General features: G+C 40.7%; 1 pseudogene; it reads right to left on the bottom strand.

Annotated features, from left to right (window-relative positions):
* Positions 1-4,271: 4,271 nt before the first annotated feature.
* On the bottom strand, positions 4,272-4,811 carry LOC143396583 (trafficking protein particle complex subunit 6B pseudogene; annotated as a pseudogene).
* Between the last annotated feature and the right edge of the window lie 9,307 nt (positions 4,812-14,118).

The following is a 14,118-nucleotide window of genomic DNA, read 5'->3' on the forward strand; positions in this document are numbered from 1 at the left end:
TGACACCCAATTTGTGTCTTCATAATTGTACTTTGGATAATGATGTCTATCACATTCCACCATCCTTGCTAATCCCCTGCCCCTTCCCTTCCCTCCCACCCCTCTTCCCTATCTAGAATTCATCTATTCCTCCCATGTTCCCCCTCCCTACTCCACTATGAGTCAGCCTCCTTATATCAGAGAAGACATTTGGCATTTGTTTTTTGGGGATTGGCTAACTTAACATTATCTTCTCCAATGCCATCCATTTACCAGCAAATGCCATGATTTTGTTCTTTTTTATTGCTGAGTAAAATTCCATTGAGTATATTTGTCACATTTTTTTTTATCCATTCATCCACTGAAGGGCACCTAGGTTGACTCCACAGTTTAGCTATTGTGAATTGTGCTGCTATAAACATTGATGTGACTGTGTCCCTGTAGTATGCTGTTTTTAAGTCCTTAGGGTATAGTCTGAGGAGAGGGATAGCTGGGTCAAATAGTGTTCCATTCCCAGATTTCCAAGGAATCTTTATACTGCTTTCCAAATTGGCTGCACCAATTTGCAGTCCCACCAGCAATGTATGAGTGTACCTTTTTCCTCACATCCTTGCTTCTCAGCAAAAGAAACAATCTGTGAGGTGAACAGAGAGCCTACATTCTGGGAGGAAATTTTTACCTCTCACACATCAGATAGAACACTAATCTCTAGGATCTATAAAGAACTCAAAAAGCTAAGCACCAAAAAAACAAATGACCCAATCCATAAATGGGTCAAGGACACGAACAGACACTTCTCAGAAGATATACAGATATCTTGATTGATTGATATACAATCAATCAACAAATATTTGAAAAAATGCTCATCATCTCTAGCAATTAGAGAAATGCAAATCAAAACCACTCTAGGATATCATCTCACTCCAGTAAGAATGGCAGCTATTATGAAGACTAATGATTTTGTGAATTGCATTTATTGATTTCCACATGTTGAACCAAACTTGCTTCCCTGGAATGAACCGCACTTGATCACGGTGCACAATTTTTTTTAGTATGTTTTTGTATGCAATTTCCCAGCATTTTATTAAGAATATTTGCATCTGTTCATCAGAGATATTGGTCTGAAATTTTCTGTCCTTGATGTGTATCTGTCTGGTTTTGGTGTCAGGATGATACTAGCCTCATAAAATGAGTTTGGAAGGGTTCCCTCCTTTTCTATTTCACAGAATTCTTGAAGAGTATTTGTATTAGTTCTTCTTTGTAGGTCTTGTAGAACTCAGCTGAGAATCCATCTGGTCCTGGAATTTTCTTGGCTGGTAGGCTTTTGATGGCATGTCGTACTTCCTTGCTTGAAATTTATTTGTTTAAATAGTGTATGTCCTCCAGATTGTATATTTTGTCTTTATTGTCTGAAGTTCTGTCTTCCAAGTGATCTGGCCTATTGTTGATACTTTCTATTGAGTTTTTTATTTGGTTTATTGTTTTCTTCATTTCAAGGATATCTGTTTGTTTGTTTTTTCCCCCCCAAAATATCTCTTTCTTGAAGTAATCCTTTGCTACCTGTATTTGCTCTATTATCTCTTTATTGAAGTGATCATTTTTCCCTGTATTTGCTCACTTAAGTCATTCTTGTGTGTGTGTGTGTATGTGTGTGTGTGTGTGTCTGTCTGTCTGTCTTCATACATGTACTTTGGACAATAATGATCATCACATTCCACCATCATTTCTAACCCCATGCCCTGTCCTTCCCCTCCACCCTCTGTGCCCTATCTAGAGTTTGACTATTCCTCCCATGCTCCTTCTCCCTATCCTACTATGGATCAGCCTTCTTATATAAAAAAAAAAATCAGCATTTTTTTTAGGATTGGCTAACTTCACTTACCATTATCTTCTCTAACTCCATCCATTTACCTGCAAATGCCATGATTCTATTCTCTTTTATTGCTGAATAATATTCCATTGTTTATATATGCCACATTTTTTATCCATTCATCTATTGAAAGGAATTTAGGTTGGTTCCACAGTCTAGCTATTGTGAATTGTGCTGCTATAAACATTGATGTAGCTGTGTCCCTGTAGTATGCTGTTTTTAAGTCCTTTGGGTATAGACTGGGGAGAGGAATGGCTGGGTCAAATAGTGGTTCCATTCCCATTTTTCCAAGGAATCTCCATACTGCTTTCCATATTGGCTGCATCAATTTGTAGTCTCACCAGCAATGTATGAGTGTACCTTTTTTCCCACATCCTCACCAAAATTTACTGTTTTTTGTCTTCATAATAGCTGCCATTCTGACTAGAGTGAGATGAAAACTTAGAGTGGTTTTAATTTGCATTTCTCTAATTGCTAGTAATGATGAACATTTTTTCATGTATTTGTTGATTGATTGTACATCATCTTCTGAGAAGTGTCTCTTCAGGTCCTTGGAACATTTATTGATTGGGTTATTTGTGTTTTGGTGTTTAGATTTTTGAGTTCTTTAAATGCCCTAGGGATTAGTGCTCTATTTGATGTGTGAGGGGTAAAGATTTGTTCCCAAGATGTAGGCTGTCTATTTACCTCACAGATTGTTTCTTTTGCTGAGAAGAAGTGTTTTAGTTTGAATCCATTCCATTTATTGATTCTTGATTTTAATTCTTGTGCCACAGAAGTCTTATTAAGGAAGTCGGGGTGTAATCCCACATGATGGAGATTAGGGCCTACTTTTTCTTATATTAGACTCAAGTCTTTGGTTTTATTCCTTAATCCTTGGTCCATTTTGAGTTGAGTTTTGTGCATGATGAAAGATAGGGGTTTAATCTCATTTTGTTGCATATGGATTTCCATTTTAACCAGCACCATTTGTTAAAGAGTGTCTTCTATTCTGTACCATTGGTCTACCAGTCCGTTTTGGTGCCAATACCATGCTGTTTTTGTTATTATTGCTCTGTAATATAGTTTAAGTTTGGTATAGTGTTGCCACTTGATTCAGTCTTCCTGCAAAGGATTGCTTTAGCTATTCTGGGTCTCCTATTTTTCCAGACGAATTTCATGATTGCTTTTTCTATTTCTATGAAAAATATCATTGGAATTTTGATCGGAATTGCATTAGATCTGTACAGTGCTTTTGGCAGTATGGTCATTTTGATAATATTAATCCTGTCTATCCAAGAGCAAGGTAGATCTTTCCATCTTCTAAAGTCTTCTTTGATTTCTTTCTTTAGGGTTCGGTAATTTTCATTATATAGATCTTTCACCTCTTTTGTTAAGTTGATTCCAAAATATTTCATTTTTTTATGCTATTGAGTTTTCCTTGTTTCCCTTCCTGAGGATTTGTCACTGATATACAGAAATGCCTTTGATTTATGGGTGTTGATTTTATATCCTGCTACTTTGCTGAATTCATTTATTAGTTCTAGGAGTTTTCTGGTGGAACTTTTATGGTCTTTCAGGTATAGAATCATATCATCAGCAAATAGTGTCAATTTGAGTTCTTCTTTTCCTATGTGTATACCTTTAATTTCTTTTGTCTCTCTAATTGTTTTGGCCAGTGTTTCAAGAACTATGTTAAATAGAAGTGGTGAAAGAGGGCATCACTGTTTTTTTCCAGGTTTTAGAGGAAATGCCTTCAATTTTTCTCCATTTAGAATGACGTTGACCTGGGTCTTAGCATAGATAGCCTTTTTTGACATTGAGATATGTTTCTGTTATCCCAAGTTTTTCTAGTGTTTTGAACTTAAGGGGTGCTGTATTTTGTCAAATGCTTTTTCTGTGTCTATTGAGATGATCATATTATCTTTAAGTCTATTTATGTGATGAATTACATTTATTGATTTCCATATGTTGAACCAACTTTGCATCCCTGGGATGAATCCCACTTGATCATGGTGGATCTTTTTGAGATGTTTTTGTATTTGATTTGCCAGAATTTTATTGAGAATTTTTGCATATATGTTCATTAGAAATATTGGTTTGAAGTTTTCTTTTTTTGATATGTCATTACCTGGTTTTGGAATCAGAGATATTTATCTTCTAAGGTCTTCATTATGTTTTTTTTTTAAACTACTCTGTATTTTTTGTTATATAGGTCTTTCACTTTCACTAGATTGACTCTCAAACTTTATTTATTTTTTTTAATACTTACTGTTAATTGGATAGTATTCTTAATTTCTTTCAGCTGATTCATCACTGGTATATAGGGAAGCAATTTTTTTAACAAACATTCAACAATGTATTTAAATCATATTACTTGAAATACTTTAAACATGAATAATTTATCTCTTTACACTGTGGAAGCTTTGCATTTCAGTATGTTCTATAGCTTCTGTATCATCGCCTGAAATTTGCAGGCAGGCATTGAAGACACTTCAGCTGTTATAATACTTTTTATCTCCAAGTTTGACAAGCCACCTCTGATTAAGCCACAGGTAAGTGGTAGATACTTAGATGCATGCTCTAAGTACTGTTTTCCTGCAGACATCCGAGTCAGAACAGGACAACAATGAAATTTGTTGTCCTGAAGTACATAGATGCCCTGATGATTTGTCCTTAGATTGTTGATTTGTTTCTTGAATACTGTAGTCCAAAAATCTTTACAAATGAACTTCATGGTGTATAACTCATCCTTGAACCTTGCAGTATCTTTTGTAAACCTTTCTATCAATCCTTGTCCTACTCAAAACCCCATGTTTTCCAGTTTAGTAATACAACGTCCATTTTCGGGAAACAAGAGATGTCACTACAAAGGACCTCAAGGGCATGTGACAGCATTTACAACCTCACCCTGCACAGTGGACTTGTACACTCCTGACACCATCTCGTTATGCAGAAGCAAAAACAATGCCTGGTCCGCCATTTCCTGCTTATTCTTCCAAGCTCCGGGAAGCAATTTTTTATGTGTATTAATTTTATATCCTGCTATTTTGCTGAATTCATTTATGAGTTCTAGAAGTTTTCTGGTGAAGGTTTTCTTTTTTTTGGGGGGGCTTTCTAAATATAGAATCTTGTCATTGACAAATAGGGGTAGTTTGAGTTCTTCATATTTGCATCCTTTAATTCTTTTCTGTCTAATTGATCTGGCTAGAGTTTCGAGATGGAGTTGAATAGAAGTGGTCAAAGAGGGCATCCTTGCCTTGTTTCAGTTTTTAGAAGGAATATTTTCAATTTTTATCACTGTAAAATGATGTTGGCCTTGGTTTTAGCATATATAACTTTTACAATGTTGAGGTATGTTCATCCTATACCTAGTTTTTCTAGTGTTTTTGAACATAAATGGATGCTGAATTTTGTCAAATGTTTTTTCTGCATCTATTGAGAAAATCATGTGATTCTTGCCTTAAATCTATTGATAAGATGAATTATATTTACTGATTTCTGTAGTTGAACCAAGCTTGCATCTGTGGGATGAACCATATTTGATCATGGTGCATTATAATCTTAAAATATTTTTTTTGTATTCAGTTTGCCAATATTTTGCTAAGAACTTTTGCATTTATGTTCATCAAGGATATTGGCTTCGAGTTCCAAGATGGCTGCGAAGGGAGTGCAGCACCCCCGTGTAATGCGTCACTGAGCAGGAAAAAGACAAGGTAGAATGGCTAAAAGCTAGCTTGTTAGGAATTTCCAGCAAAATTGAGGTGCTCTGAAACCTAGAGGAAGGATTTCCATCGCATAAGGACCAGCTACTGGAGCTCAAATGCAAGAGATTTGTCCGCACGGAGGGTCGCACTGTGTAGGCAGCAAATCGCCCCGCGGCCAGAGTCTGCGGCGCTCGCTGGGAAGCGACAATGAGATAACAACGCAAAGATACAGCGCTACGGATTCTGCAGGCTCCCGCCAGCTGTGCAAATACTGTACTCAGAGCTGAATTCTGGGCTTGAGACGCGGAAGGAAGCCATCCAATTCGGTTCTCCACATCGGTCAGACCACAGAGGAAGCCAGCGGCCACCATCTTGGAGAGCTGACGTCATCATCTCTGTTTTTTGACTGATCACAGCTCTCTCAGCTATAGATCAGCGGGGAAAACTTAAGGGCCCCTCCCAGCTCTCCTGTGAGTGCAATAGCCAGACTGAGGGCGGCACGGGAGCTGGCGTGAGCCACAGCTGCGCGGGAGCCGGCGGCAGTGGCGCAGGAGCTGGCGGCAGCCGCGGCGGAGGCACGGGAGCCGGCCGGAGCCGGCGGGAGCCATTGCAGCGGCGCGGGAGCCGGTGGCAGCTGCAGCGGCGCTGGTGCAGGAGCCGGCGGGAGCCGCGCGGCGCGGGACTCCCAGCTACCGCTCCCACCAGTGCTGACAACTGAGGTCTCTTGCACCAACTCGCCTCAGCGTGGGACTCACGGCTACCGCTCCCACCAGTGCTGACAACTGAGGTCTCTTGCACCAGATACAGGGGCGTGGCTACCAGAAGGTAAGCAAATTTGCTGGGGGTTCTCAGCCCCAAGCTCTACAAACTTAGGGCCTGAGGGAGGCAAACAAGGAGAGTGTGCCCAGGCACTAATGAAACAGCTGCTCCACACGTGTGCAAGGTAGGCGGAACTGTGACCACCGACAAAACAGGCCCAGTGGACCGCCAGACACATCGCTCCGGTTGGGGGAGGGGCAGAGCCGCAGGGCGCCTGCAAGGTAGGCGGACTCACTACCCACCAGCAGAACAGGCACAGCAATCCACAGAGCAGCAGACCCACGCCCCCCACCCCGAGCCTACAAGGTAGGCAGACCTGCAACCCACCAGCAGGTCAGGCCCAAAAACCTGCGGAGGGGCACAGCTGCCCCACGTGCCTGCTAGGTAGGCTGAACCGTGACCACCAACAGAACAGGCCCAGAGACCGGCCAGACACATCGCCCCGCCCCGGTTGGGGGAGGGGCAGAGCCGCCGGGCGCCTGCAAGTTAGGCAGACCTGCGAATCACCAGCAGATCAGGCCCAGCAACCGCGGAGCGGCAGAGCCACCCACGGGCCTGCAAGGTAGGCGCACTTGCCACCCACCGGCAGGTCAGGCCCAACAAGCTGCGGAGGGGCACAGCTGCCCCACGAGCCTGCTAGGTAGGCAGAACCCTGACCACCAACAGAACAGGCTCAGTGGTCGGCCAGACACATCGCCCTGCCCCGGTTGGGGGAGGGGCAGAGCCGCAGGGCACCTGCAAGGTAGGCAGACCTGCGTCTCACCAGCATATCAGGCCCAGCAACCCGCGGAGCGGCAGAGCCACCCCCGGGTCTGCAAGGTAGGCGCACTTGCCACCCACCGACAGGTCAGGCCCAGCAACTCTCGGAGGGACACAGCTGCTCCACGCGCGGGCAAGGTAGGCAGAACTGTGACCACCGACAAAACAGGCCCAGTGGACCGCCAGACTCATCGCTCCGGTTGGGGGAGGGGCAGAGCCGCCGGGCGCCTGCAAGGTAGGCAGACCTGCGACCCACCGGCAGGTCAGGCCCAAAAACCTGTGGAGGGGCACAGCTGCCCCACGTGCCTGCTAGGTAGGCTGAACCGTGACCACCAACAGAACAGGCTCAGCGGCCGGCCAGACACATCGCCCCGCCCCGGTTGGGGGAGGGGCAGAGCCACCGGGCGCCTGCAAGTTAGGCAGACCTGCGACTCACCAGCAGATCAGGCCCAGTGACCCGCGGAGTGGCAGAGCCACCCCCGTGCCTGCAAGGTAGGCGCACTTGCCACCCACCGGCAGGTCAGGTCCAGCAACTCTCGGAGGGACTCAGCTGCTCCACGCGAGTGCAAGGTAGGCAGAACCGTGACCACCAACAAAACAGGCCCAGTGGCCCTCCAGATACATCGCCCCGGTTGGGGGAGGGGCAGAGCCGCCACCAGCGCCTTTTAGGTAGACTGACCTGCAACCGACAGACAGAACAGGCCTAGCGGCCAGCAGAGGGGCAAAGCCGCTGCTCACGCCTGCAAGGTAGGCGGACCTGTGACCACAGAAAGAACAGGCCCATTGAAAGTACAGGCACAGCGGCCTCCCGGCGTGGTAGGCACATTGCCTCAATTGGAGGAGGGGCAGAACCACCGCCAAAGCCTGCGAGGGAGACTTTGCAGCTATACAAGAGCAATATAAATATATAGGGGGAAAAATCAATAACACAACAGTTTCACCAAGCAGAAAGAAACGCGATCAGTATGAAAAGACAAGGAAAGAAAGGACCACAAGCAATGCAGGTCAACTCAACTTTAGAAGAGGTAATATCTGCAGCAGATGGAATGTCAGATAAAGAATTCAGGATATACATGCTTCAGATGATCTGGAGTCTCAAGGAAGACATTAGACAGCAAAATCAGACAATGAAAGACCACTTCGACCACTTCGACAATGAATTACATAAACAAATCCAAGAAGCAAAAGATCAATTATACAGGGAGATAGAGGTTATAAAAAACAAACAAACAGAAATCCTGGAAATGCAGGAAACAATAAACCAACTTAAAAACTCAATTGAGAATACTACCAGCAGAGTAGAACACTTAGAAGATAGAACATCAGACAATGAAGACAAAGTATTTCAACTGGAGAAGAACATAGACAGCTCAGCAAAGCTGTTAAGAAACCATGAGCAGAACATTCAAGAAATATGGGATAACATAAAGAGACCAAACTTAAGAGTCATTGGGATACAGGAAGGTATTGAGGTCCAAACCAAAGGAATAAGCAATCTATTCAACGAAATAATATGAGAAAACTTCCCAGACTTGAAGAATGAGACAGAATCCCAAATCCTAGAAGCATACAGGACGCCGAATGTGCAAAATCATAAGAGATCCACACCTAGACACATTATAATGAAGATGCCCAACATACAGAATAAGGAGAGAATTTTAAAAGCTACAAGAGAAAGGAAGCAGATTACATTTAGGGGTAAACCAATCAGGATAACAGCTGATCTTTCAACACAGACTCTGAGAGCTAGAAGATCCTGGAATAACATATTTCAAACACTGAAAGAAAATGGGTTCCAACCAAGAATTGTGTATCCCGCGAAATTAAGCTTCAGGATGGAAGATGAAAATAAAACCTTCCATGATAAACACAAGTTAAAAGAATTTGCAGCTAGAAAACCATCTCTTCAAAACATCCTCGGCAAAATATTACAGGAAGAGGAAATGGAAAATATCAATGAAAACCAACAGCGGGAGGTAGTACAGTAAAAGGGGGGGGGGGGAATAATCAAAGAGGAAAACAAACCATGTTTAGTAACATAAATAAACAAATATGGCTGGAAGAACAACCCATATCTCAATAATAACCCTAAATGTTAATGGCTTAAACTCACCAATTAAGAGACACAGGCTAGTAATGGATCACAAAACAAGACCCAACAATATGCTGCCTTCAGGAGACGCATTTGATAGGAAAAGACATACATAGACTGAAGGTGAAAGGTTGGGAAAAATCTTATCACTCATATGGACTTTGGAAACAAGCAGGAGTGTCCATACTCATATCAAATAAAATAGATTTCAAGCCAAAGTTAATCAAAAGAGATGAAGAGGGACACTACATACTTCTCAAGGGAACCATACACCAACAAGACATAACAATCATAAATATATATGCCCCAAACAATGGTGCAGCTATGTTCATCAAACAAACTCTTCTCAAGTTCAAGAGTCTAATAGACCACCATACAATAATCATGGGAGACTTCAACACACCTCTCTCACCACTGGACAGATCTTCCAAACAAAAGTTGAATAAGGAAACTATAGAGCTTAATAACACAATTAATAACCTAGACTTAATTGACATATATAGAATATACCACCCAAGATCAAGCAGTTACACTTTTTTCTCAGCAGCACATGGATCCTTCTCAAAAATAGATCATATATTACGTCACAGGGCAACTCTTAGACAATATAAAGGAGTAGAGATAATACCATGCATCTTATCTGATCATAATGGAATGAAATTGAAAATCAACGATAAAAGAAGTAAGGAAAAATCATGCATCACTTGGAGAATGAACAATAGGTTACTCAATGATCAATGGGTTATAGAAGACATCAAGGAGGAAATTAAAAAATTCTTAGAGATAAATGAAAACACAGACACAACATATCGGAATCTATGGGACACATTGAAAGCAGTTCTAAGAGGAAAATTTATTGCTTGGAGTTCATTCCTTAAAAAAAGAAAAAACCAACAAATAAATGATCTAATACTTCAACTCAAAATCCTAGAAAAAGAAGAGCAAAACAACAGCAAAAGAAGTAGAAGACAAGAAATAATTAAAATCAGAGCTGAAATTAATGAAATCGAAACGAAAGAAACAATTGAAAAAATTGACAAAACTAAAAGTTGGTTCTTTGAAAAAATAAATAAAATCGACAGACCCTTAGCCACGCTAACGAAGAGAAGAAGAGAGAGAACTCAAATTACCAGCATAAGGGATGAAAAAGGCAATATCACAACAGACACTTCAGAAATACAGAAGATTATCAGAAATTATTTTGAATCCTTATACTCCAATAAAATAGAAGATAGTGAAGGCATCGATAAATTTCTTAAGTCATATGATTTGCCCAGATTGAGTCAGGAGGATATTGACAACCTAAACAGACCAATATCAATTAAGGAAATAGAAGATACCATCAAAAGACTACCAACTAAGAAAAGCCCAGGACCAGATGGGTATACAGCAGAGTTTTACAAAACCTTTAAAGAGGAACTAATACCAATACTTTTCAAGCTATTTCAGGAAATAGAAAAAGAGGGAGAACTTCCAAATTCATTCTATGAGGCCAACATCACCCTGATTCCTAAACCAGACAAAGACACTTCAAAGAAAGAAAACTACAGACCAATATCTCTAATGAACCTAGATGCAAAAATTCTCAATAAACTTCTGGCGAACCGGATACAAAAACATATCAAAAAAATTGTGCACCATGATCAGGTAGGATTTATCCCTGGGATGCAAGGTTGGTTCAATATACGGAAATCAATAAATGTTATTCACCACATCAATAGGCTTAAAAATAAGAACCATATGGTCATCTCGATAGATGCAGAAAAAGCATTTGACAAAGTACAGCATCCCTTTATGTTCAAAACTCTAGAAAAACTAGGGATAACAGGAACATACCTCAATATTGTAAAAGCAATCTATGCTAAGCCTCAGGCTAGCATCATTCTGAATGGAGAAAAACTGAAGGCATTCCCTCTAAAATCTGGAACAAGACAGGGATGCCCTCTCTCACCACTTCTGTTCAACATAGTTCTCGAATCACTGGCCAGAGCAATTAGACAGATGAAAGAAATTAAAGGCATAAAAATAGGAAAAGAAGAACTCAAATTATCACTATTTGCAGATGACATGATTCTATACCTAGCAGACCCAAAAGGGTCTACAAAGAAACTATTAGAGCTAATAAATGAATTCAGCAAAGTGGCAGGCTACAAAATCAACACGCATCAATCAAAGGCATTCCTGTATATCAGCGACAAATCCTCTGAAATGGAAATGAGGACAACCACCCCATTCACAATATCCTCAAAAAAAATAAAATACTTGGGAATCAACCTAACAAAAGAGGTGAAAGAATTATACAATGAAAACTACAGAACCCTAAAGAGAGAAATAGAAGAAGATCTTAGAAGATGGAAAAATATACCCTGTTCATGGATAGGTAGAAGTAACATCATCAAAATGGCGATATTACCAAAAGTTCTCTCTAGGTTTAATGCAATGCCAATCAAAATCCCAACGGCATTTCTTGTAGAAATAGAGAAAGCAATCATGAAATTCATATGGAAAAATAAAAGACCCAGAATAGCAAAAACAATTCTAAGCAGGAAGTGTGAATCAGGCGGTATAGCTATACCAGACTTCAAACTATACTACAGAGCAATAGTAACAAAAACAGCATGGTACTGGTACCAAAACAGGCGGGTGGACCAATGGTGCAGAATAGAGGACACAGAAACCAATCCACAAAACTACAACTATCTTATATTCGATAAAGGGGCTAAAAGCATGCAATGGAAGAAGGATAGCATCTTCAACAAATGGTGTTGGGAAAACTGGAAATCCATATGCAACAAAATGAAACTGAATCCCTTTCTCTCGCCATGCACAAAAGTTAACTCAAAGTGGATCAAGGAACTTGATATCAAATCAGAGACATGGCGTCTGATAGAAGAAAAAGTTGGCTATGATCTACATACTGTGGGGTCGGGCTCCAAATTCCTCAATAAGACACCCATAGCACAACAGTTAATAACTAGAATCAACAAATGGGACTTACTCAAACTAAAAAGTTTTTTCTCAGCAAAAGAAACAATAAGAGAGGTAAATAGGGAGCCTACGTCCTGGGAACAAATCTTTACTCCTCACACTTCAGACAGAGCCCTAATATCCAGAATATACAAAGAACTAAAAAAATTAGACAATGAGATAACGAATAACCCAATCAACAAATGGGCCAAGGACCTGAACAGAAATTTCTCAGAGGAGGACATACAATCAATCAACAAGTATATGAAAAAATGCTCACCATCTCTAGCGGTCAGAGAAATGCAAATCAAAACCACCCTAAGATACCATCTCACTCCAGTAAGATTAGCAGCCATTAGGAAGTCAAACAGCAACAAGTGCTGGCGAGGATGTGGGGAAAAGGGTACTCTTGTACATTGCTGTTGGGACTGCAAATTGGTGCAGCCAATTTGGAAAGCAGTATGGAGATTTCTTGGAAAGCTCGGAATGGAACCGCCATTTGATCCAGCTATTCCACTACTCGGTCTATTCCCTAAAGACCTAAAAAGAGCACACTATAGGGACACTGCTACATCCATGTTCATAGCAGCACAATTCACAATAGCAAGACTGTGGAACCAACCTAGATGCCCTTCAATAGACGAATGGATAAAAAAATGTGGCATTTATACACAATGGAGTATTACTCTGCATTAAGAAATGACAAAATCATAGAATTTGGAGGGAAATGGATGGCATTAGAGCAGATTATGCTAAGTGAAGCTAGCCAATCCCTTAAAAACAAATGCCAAATGTCTTCTTTGATATAAGGAGAGTAACTAAGAACAGAGTAGGGACGAAGAGCATGAGAAGAAGATTAACATTAAACAGGGATGAGAGGTGGGAGGGAAAGGGAGAGAGAAGGGAAATTGCATGTAAATGGAAGGAGACCCTCAGGGGTATACAAAATTACATACAAGAGGAAGTGAGGGGAAAGGAGGAAAATATAAGGGGGAGAAATGAATTACAGTAGAGGGGGTAGAGAGAGAAGAGGGGAGGGGAGGGGGGAGGGGGGATAGTAGAGGATAGGAAAGGCAGCAGAATACAACAGACACCAGAATGGCAATATGTAAATCAATGGTTCTGCAACTGATGTGATTCTGTAATCTGTATATGGGGTAAAAATGGGAGCTCATATCCCACTTGAATCAAAGTGTGAAATATGATATATCAAGAACTATGTAATGTTTTGAACAACCTACAATAAAAATTAATTTAAAAAAAAAGGATATTGGCTTCAAGTTTTCTTTCCTTGGTGTGTCTTTGTCTGGTTTTGATATCAATGTGATACTAGCTTTACAGAATGAGTTTGGAAATGTTTCCTCTTTTTCTATTTCATGGAATAATTTGAGGAGAATTGGTGTTAGTTCTTCTTTGAAGGTCTGGTAGAAATTGATTGAGAATCTCTCTGGCCCTGGGCTTTTCTTTGTTGGTAGACTTTTTGATGGTGTCTTTAATTTCACTGCTTGAAATTGATCTGTTTAAATTTTCTATGTCCTTCTGATTCAATTTGGGTAGGTAATATATCTCTAGAAATTTGTTGATGTCTTCATAATTTTCTATTTTTTTGGAATATAGATCTTCAAAATAGTTTATGATTATCATCTATACTTCACTAGTGTCCATGGTGATATTCCCCTCCCTGTTTTTGTATACTTTTATTTCTTCAAATTTGTTATTTATCAGGAATGACTAAAATAAAAAAATATAATTGAATCCCATCTCTATTGTTATCATCATTATGGAATGGGCTTTAAGAGAAAACTCCTAAGGTGAATATTGCTTCCCATTTTCAACCAGCAAATGATTGCCATTGATAAACAAGCATGAGTCTATACAGAATGCTCAAAATATATTATATAATACAACATGTCTGTTCACAGGTGGGGAAAAACCTAGGAAATACC

Source organism: Callospermophilus lateralis, chromosome 4 (genome assembly GCF_048772815.1).
Source record: "Callospermophilus lateralis isolate mCalLat2 chromosome 4, mCalLat2.hap1, whole genome shotgun sequence".
Taxonomy (NCBI): Eukaryota; Metazoa; Chordata; class Mammalia; order Rodentia; family Sciuridae; genus Callospermophilus; species Callospermophilus lateralis.